The sequence below is a fragment of the Eucalyptus grandis genome, chromosome 7 (assembly GCF_016545825.1).
Source record: "Eucalyptus grandis isolate ANBG69807.140 chromosome 7, ASM1654582v1, whole genome shotgun sequence".
Lineage (NCBI taxonomy): Eukaryota > Viridiplantae > Streptophyta > Magnoliopsida > Myrtales > Myrtaceae > Eucalyptus > Eucalyptus grandis.
Genome location: NC_052618.1, coordinates 34,441,703 through 34,450,566, shown reverse-complemented (window position 1 = coordinate 34,450,566; position 8,864 = coordinate 34,441,703).

Genomic DNA, 8,864 nt, shown 5'->3' with positions numbered 1-8,864 from the left:
TGGGTCTTGGTTATCCAATCTGCAGCCTGATTTGCAGTTCTCGACTCATACTTTAAAGAGACCCCATGTAGTTGGCCCTTCAATAATCTGCAGTCTTCAATTATGGACCAGGTGGCCCAAGGTATTTCTAGCCCACCCGACACACATTTCACCACTTGAGAATTGTCAGAGATAATTTCCACGTGTAGCGGCTATTCAGAGTTCAGTTTAGTTCGTGCGGATGTACTTTCCTTTCTCCATGAACTTTTCTTCTGCCATGATAAGGTTTCTCGGATGGCTAGGGTTTCCACAATCAACACCGAAGAAGCTCAGATTTGCTTGGCAAATCTCTCGATGATGGTTCCCCATTCATCTTTGCATATTCCGGCAGCCGATCCCTCCATTGTCGAGCTACACCAGGAGATGTGAACATTCAGCTTAAGGGAGTTCAGCAAGGGCAAACTCCATTGCATCTATCCCAACGTGGGTCTTGTCTCACCTGTCGTCCCCTTGGGTTGCCATTTCGTATAAAGATGGACCATGGAGGTGGCTTCTTCAATGATAGATCTCGGGTATGGTCTCCTTCTTGAAAAACTAGAGTGTTGCGAGCCTTCTAGATCTACCATAGGACCTTTGCAAATAGTGCTTTTGACTTTGAGTTCGTGTTCAAGGTGAGGAAATCATAAATCCATTTGTCGATTCTAACTAGCCTTATTTTGTCCAATCGCATAACATGAAGAGGTGTTTCAGTGTCTCTGGAGCTTGGCCACATAATGAGCAAGTTGGTTCAGGTATCATCTTCCTTCTATGTAGATTTTCCTTTGTTTAGAGTGCATTGTTGCAAATACTCCATAGCAGGAATCAAACTTTGGGAAAATCTGTAGTTTCCAGGTGTTGTTCCATGGTGTTTTAGGGGCATGTTAAATTGTTGATGGTTGTTCCTCTGTTTTGGTACTTTCCCGAGTATGTATTTTATAGCTGCTTTGATCCCTACATCGTTAGTTGTCCACACTAGTTTATTGGGTCCAGAGTTGTGACATCCTGGATTTTTTACTTCTGCTTTTATTTAAATTAATCGGGCATTTCATCGACACATCCATAGAGTTGTTCTTAGAGCTAATCACTCTCGAGATAACTAGACTATCTAGGGAAGCCATTAAGGAATTTTAACGCAATAGACTTGAGAATTCGACCAGGAATCGGCTACTCGACTATCCTCATCTTTAGAGGCCATTACGGCATAGTTAAAAATCGATCAGGGATCAAAGATTGGTCGGTTCGACTGAGATGTGTGGCTAAACGTGGGTGACTTCACTAAGTTGGAAAATTCTCGTCGATCGACACTAAACTGATTTTTCAATCGTTTTGGTACCTTATGTCCATATTTGGATCATCGAGAATTCACGACAACCGAGAGTCACTTATGTGTCGAGTGGGTTCATTGTGGCTTGAAGCAAATCGACAACAGCTCATTTACACTAAAAATTTCCAAAAGCTACCCGGTAGCTTAGGTCACGCTAAAATCGCGTCAAGTTGAAATTAACCGCAAATTTGAATCCGATTTCAAAAATTGAAAATTCTATCATGTCACAAATCATTATAGGAACGTCGACTCAGTCTCCGAAGATTTTTCTGCAAATTGAGACTTTTTGGAAAAAAGTTGTCGTAAGGACGTTTTTGTTCAAACAATATTAGGGACCATTTTTTATCGCGAAATTAGGATGCATGTAGGATCAATTGGTGAGAAAAAAAAATCAATGGTAGTCGTGCAACGATCATGCAGCAGCGGGCGACGGTCGGCTGTCTATGAGTAAAAATAAAAAACAAATAAATACAAAAATTTATAATTTTTTTACCAAACACATTTGTCTTATTTTTCTAATACAAGAATAGAGATTTTGTATAATTACCAAACATCTTATTTTACTCAGAAATTGTTCCTAGAGTAGAAATAGAAAAAAACTATTTCTAAAAGAAATTACTTCCTCAAAATAGAAATATTGCCAATGACACATTGAAAACAGCAATTCTCATCTCAAACGGGGTGTTGGAACACCCTCAATCCATAAATAACAAATCTAACTAATTTGCAAATCTTCAATCACCATTATTCACCAGGAATTCACCATTATCTCTGATATTGCTGGGGCGTGTGGTATTCTGGAAGTTGTCGGTCATCCCGTAATGAGCCATGAGAAACCAAACATAGGTTATGACCTCGCCCCCCCTGCCACATCTGCTGAGCATGATCCATCGCTTTACACTTGCTTGCCGCGTAGATCAGCATGTCTGCCCACACCTGCCTAATTACACCCCATTTTATAAGCTCGGATGAGATGCTCTCCAGCTCCAACGCGAGTCGGCACCCATTGAACAGCACATACTTGACTTTGTCTTCCTTCTTCACGCTCAAATTGAATTTGGTCTTCACTTGGCTGCGCAATACATCGCAAGCCTCTTTGATCTCAGGATTATACTCTCTCCTTGTCCAAGGGTCCTCCCTTTCTGAGTCGTTGCACATGTGCTCACTCTCATTGTGGCCATGAGCTGGTCTCTCTAAAGCGAATTCACGAATGGCAAAGTACCTCTCGATCTCTTTATAAATGTCTCGGAACCTGATACTTCCAATTCCAACTAGCAACATCGAAGGATACATTACTAGGAGATGTAGCATATACCGAGACAAGTGCAAACTTGTCAAGGAATAGCGCTTAACATGGGCCTGGCTATTCCTATCTTGCTCCTAAATGTTGTCTGGTCTGCTATCGGGGTAGTAGCAAAGCTCCGTCGCTATGTGCCAGACTAGGATGCTCATGTCAAAGTCCAGCTCAATGCTCCATTCCAACTGATCCAGCAAATTATGTGTGCTCAACACGTGGCCTCCCATGTTGATCCACGAGGAGGGCAGTTTCAGCTCACCCTTCACTTCCTTACCCGTGATCATCTCAAGAAGTCCCTCATATAGCCTGTCACGTCCTCGCAGCCATGGTAGAGAAACTTCACCCCCATCCTGTCAACGTGCAATAGCTTAAGGAATTTCTGCCATCGAGAGTCATTTTCTTTGAAGGAGCACCTCATTAGGCTATATTGGCCAATGGAATTGGACCACCTGCGCCTTTTAGACAGCGGTTGGATTCAGTTGACAAAATTGAACACAGCTGATTGCTTGTTCTTTATGAGCCAACAGGCGAACTAGTCGGGGAAAAGGATATAAGGCAATGCGTCTAACTCGAGGAAAATGGTTGCTCCTACCAATAGGAAGGCCAAGCACATATCCTCCTTCAAGTATCATCTCTTGTCACGCAAAGAGAAGACCACCAGGGAGACACATATCAAGAATGAAATGAAGAGTCTACAAACAAAGCCCTAGCTCGTATACACTGCCTTCACCTTTGCGTAGAACACATCGTAGATGAGGCCCAGTTCAATTTCAATGACTTTAAAAGCCTCTACACTGTGCTTGTCACCAGTAGCTCCCTTGAGCCTTTTAAGGACCTGCTCACGTTTCTATTTCTCCCAATTTCTGTTCTTTTGTTTCCCAAAACAGAAAAATAACATAAATATGTTTGGTAACACCAACTTATTTTTCTATTTCACATAATAGAAAAGTGGCTGGGGAATAAATTTGGAACGGAAATAAGAAACAAAAAAAAGTAAGCTTCTTGTTTTCGGGAACAATTTCTAGAAATAAGTTTTTTTTTCTTTTCTATTTTTATTTTGTTCTTCTTCCTCATAGTGGCCACCACCGGCTGCCTGCCAACCATCGTGCGGCGATCGTGCAGTGATCGTGCGACGGTCGTGCGGCGATCGTGTGGCGGTTTTGTGGCAGTCGTGCGATGGTCGTGCGGCGGCTTTGCAGCAATCGTGCAACGGTTGTGCAGCAGTGGCCAACAATCGGCCGTCCGTAAGTAAGAAGAAAAAACAAATAAATACAAAACTTTATAATTTATTACCAAACACATTTTTATTCTTTTTCTAATCCAAGAATATAAATTTTGTATAATTACCGAACACCTTAATTTACTCAAAAATTGTTCTCAGAGTAGAAATAGAAAAAAAAACTATTTATTAAAAAAAAGTAGTTCCCCGGAATAGAAATATTGCCAACGAAACACTGAAAACAGCAATTCTCATCTCAAAGGGGGTGTTGGAACACCATCAATCCATAAATAACAAATCTGACTAATTTGCAAATCTTCAATCACCATTATTCACTAGGAATTCACCATTATCTCTGCTACTGCTGGGGCGTGTGGTATCTAGAAGTCGAGATGCTCTCCAGCTCCAACACAAGTCGGCACCCATTGAACAGCACATACTTGACTTTGTCTTCCTTCGTCACGCTCATATTGAATTTGGTCTTCACTTGGCTGCGCAATACATCGCAAGCCTCTTTGATCTCAGGATTATACTCTCTCCTTGTCCTGGGGTCCTCCCTTTCTGAGTCGTTGCGCATGCGCTCACTCTCATTGTGGCCATGAGCTGGTCTCTTTGAAGTGGATTCACCCCTGCTGCTTGTTTCGGCCCAGATCAACACCTCTCTCAGCCTCAATCAGCCTCAGATAGAGATAGAACCGAGTGGGTCTCGTGGCTGCTGTCTTGGCCCATTTTGGTGCCTTCCGAACCTCGATTGGCAAGTCTGCTTTGGAGATAGTTGATCCTCGCCTCACCGCCGTCAATTTGATCCGAGTGGATCGTCAAACAAGTGAGTTTAACTCACTAATCATTGCTTAGTAATTTAATGATGCTTAAGGGTTGATTAGTTTAAACTAAGCTATGATTATGTGGTTAGTTAGATTTGATTAGTGAATTTAATTAATTACCGATGCATATTAGGTGGATAGTTAGTGCAATTAAGGCCTACACAAGCTCTAGTATTTATCTAGAGTGATTCGGAAATTTTCCGGGTTTGTCTCGGCGTATAATTAGGCTTTACAGGCCTAAGTTGCTATTTATTGCATTTATTAATTAATTTCCATAATTAAATAATTATTTATGTATTTTCCGAAATTTAGATCGGGATAGTCGGTGACTGAAATCTTATGCTGATTGTGATGATGAAATGTGATATATTTATTTAATTAACCTCGAATTTGTGTTGATTTGGTGTGATTTGTATTTTAGGAATTTATTCCTAAATTTATTTAATTTTGGTAATTAAATAGAAAATCACTGGGCGTTGGTTTACACCGCCAAAAATTTGTTATGGGCTGTTGAAACTGGTGGGATGTTCTAAAGTGAAAATATTATATTTTAGCTATGGCCGACCGTGTACCCACACATGGCTATTTTTATCGAGTATGATAAAAATGATGAATTAATTAGATAATCAGTATGGTATATTATATCAACCTACGGGCTCTGATATATCAGTTTTGGGCAAGCGGTATACCATGGGGTCAACTTTTGGTGAGTGTTATTAGTATACTATATCCGCTTACGGGTCTCGCTATATCAGCTTTAGGCAAGCAAAATAAATTATCAGTTTTGTGCGAGCAAAATAAATTATCAGCTTTGGGTGAGCATTATTAGTATATTATATTGGCCTGGGGGCCATAATATATTATCTTTGGGCGAGCAATATACTATATTATCGGCTTTGAGTGAGTTATACTATTTATTTTTAGCTTTGGGTGAGCAGTCCTGATTTGATAGGACCTTATAGATAGTATTGAATGGGCCGACCATGGGAAGGTCGTGATGACATGTAATCAACTAAGTCAATTGATCGATGATTCGATCTGCCTTGATGTGTTGAAATGATTTGGTTGACAATGTCAATTAGACTTACTTGTAGGAAAAGACTGAGGCCAAGGTAAGTCCTCTGACCTATGTTTGTGCTTAGACAGCCCTTAGGGCGTATTTTCTTCCTAGTTGGGTCTTAAGGGATAGAACTCGTTAAGACGTCGTCTCACCCCGTTGTAAGATAACATTTCAGGTCCTTAGATGGTCGCTCCTAAGCTTTTTAGACGACCTAAGAGTGTTACAGAGCAAACATCCTATATTCCGATGAATTAGGGCCCTAGGGGTTGGGACTACGAGTTGGTAAGGTCCGTAATCTGGGTCGATACGAGTCTCACCCGTAAGGTGCCCCATCGATACAGATCATGGTACCACCAAGCTCGAGATGACTAGAGAGAGGGTCCTATCCCGAAGTCTGAGATTCCTTTGTACGCTCTTGAAGTTGCTTTTGAGAAGGGCAAAGCTGATCCTCCTTAAGGCTCGATAGTAGATGCAATAGACCCAACTCTTGCAGTACCAGAGTTCCTAGTGCAGTCCACTAAAGGCTCCAACTGGAGCGTGGAAGAAGGAGAGATCGAGGATGATGATGACCCGAAGAAGATCGGAAACCCCCACCCTTGCTTGTATACTTTGTTTTTGAACTGGCTTGAGTAGAACCTAACTTTAATAGTTTGTATCGTATTATATACATTATGGTGTGCAATGTATATATGTGTGGTTATTTCAGGTTCAAAATTTATGGTCCTACTTTCATATCTCATTGTTTTATTGTCTGGAGATTATTTATATTCTTCCGCATGCGTATTAAAATGAATGGGTCGACGATGTGTCATAGGACGTCGCTATTTAATCGACCAGTGAGGGATGGGCGCGTGCTCGAGGATCGGAGCGTGATAAGAGTTCATACTCAAGGGGGTTGTGATTTCGTTTAGGGATGATCGGGTCCAGGGTGGGTAGGGTCTAGACCTGAACCCTGTACCCGACCCTGTTTGCATTGGACCCTGTACCTGACCCACCCTATTTTTTCGGTCCGGGAACCAGGTTATATTTATATTGGAACCCTTTTTTTTTTCAAAATGAAGCAGCTTTTTGCTAAGATAAGAAAAAAGATGTTGTAGTGATACAAAGCGCAATATAGAGAGGCCCATTTCCAGCATGAAAGCGAAAAGTTGGGGGGCGGAAAGATCATTCAGCCAAAAATGGAGACACATTCAACCTAAAAATAAGAAATAAAAGGAGGAAAAAAAAAAAAGAAAGAAAGGAGCTACCTCAGGAGTGCTTCTGGGGTAGTGAATGGACCTAGAAATGAGGATCCTTCTCTGCCCATTAATTTTAATGGCCTTAGCATCATAAGACACGGAGGCTGTCATAGAAGTACAGAAAACCCATGAAGCCAGTACCACCACAACCACATTCCACATTAGACTTTGGATGTTGAAAATAGAACACATAGTCTTAACTCAAGGAACTGCGTTAACTTGTAAAATCAGGGAACCGTCGCCTCCACTGCTAAGAAAATGTAATAGCTACTCAAGTGTTAGGCAGACCTTCATAAGCAGATGTTCACAGAAGATGGGAAAGTTGCATCTTATAATTCTCCAAAGTATACCTTAAAGAACCATCAAACGATATTTTGAATATAACAGTCATTGAGAATACTGCTAATAGTAATGCACTTTAGTGATACAGGAGAAAAGTTTATTTCGTTAAGCTTATAATGTCTACATCGAACGCCCCTTATATCTCTATTTTGTAACTGCAGCACACTAAGAGATCGTTCCTAAAGGAAAAAGATTGTCACAAACTTAACGCAGGAAGCACCAATCTTGAGTCCCAAAAGCTTCAGCAACACTAGAAGAAGACTGCAAACAAATTGCTCTAAACTCAATTTTCACAAGCAAGCACTATTCCCAACTCTAACATAGAAACCTCAAATAAACTGGAAATGACATAAGCCCCTAGCATCAGGCCGACACCGACCGACCAAAACACTTCAAAATCACACATTTCCGTAATATCACAAAAATACCCGCATTCACATAATGAATATCGATCGAATTCCAACCTGAGATGCGCTCACGGTGGTTGAGTAAGCCCGAGGGGGAAGGCCAAAGCCCCGCGAAAAGAAGCCGACGATGCCGCGGAGCTTGACGCCCCTAGCAGATACCGAGGCGAGAACATTAGCTTCGCGAAGCGGTGGGCCAGTCAACGGGTGAATGGAGTTCCCTGAACCGGAAGCAAAGCTGGGGAGCGACCGAGAGTGGAAGAGGGCATAGGTAGCTTTAGCGATGGCGGAGGACCGTTGCGGAGGAGTCGAGGTCGCGTTCATCGTGGTAGAGGCGGTCTTAGTGAGCTTGGAGGTGCTTCTCCTCGTGGCCACGGAAGGAGAATGAGAGGGTTCTGAACTGGGTATTGAAGGAGGAGGAGAGAGAAGAAGGAGAGGGGATGGCGATTCGGTGGTGATGCTTAGGGAGAGGGGGAAAAGGAGAGGAGATCTAGCGATGGCGCGTCGAAGGAAAACTCTGAGAACAAATTAGGGTTTTGGTCCTGGGCTGCCTTAAAAACCGATTCTCAAACCGGTTCTTGAACCGGTCTAGTCGATCCAGTTCCCGGGTGGGTAATCTCTCGAAACCGGTTCCCGGACCGGTTCAAACAGGGTCTGAATTTTAGGAACCGGTTTCAACCGGAATCGGTTCCCGGCCTTGTTTTCCAGGTGAGCTGGACCGAGAATTGGGTAAACCCGGTCCGGTTGCACACCCCTAATTTCGTTGACAAGTCTTTCCTAAAAAATGAAGTTGAGTTTCTAGGTATTCCACTAACCTAAGTTTTTGTCAATTAGATCCTCGATCAGGTGGGGGTCATTTCGATTTATTGGTCCTTCAATTTTTCTAGAGATCATCTGCTTGTCCTTCCTTACTCGGATTGTTCTTCTATCCCCAACTTCCCATTAATTTATAGTTCTATAACATTTCTTCCTACTAAAATACTTGGCCACCCCCAAGTAGGTTGGGGGCCTTTTTGTGCATTCTAGAAATCTCCTTCGGGAAAGAAAATGCCTTTGAAAATTTTGCTCCATAATGCATTCGGTGTTTTGATTAAATGTCAAATTTGTTTCCCCAACATCACTTTATTAAAATCTACCA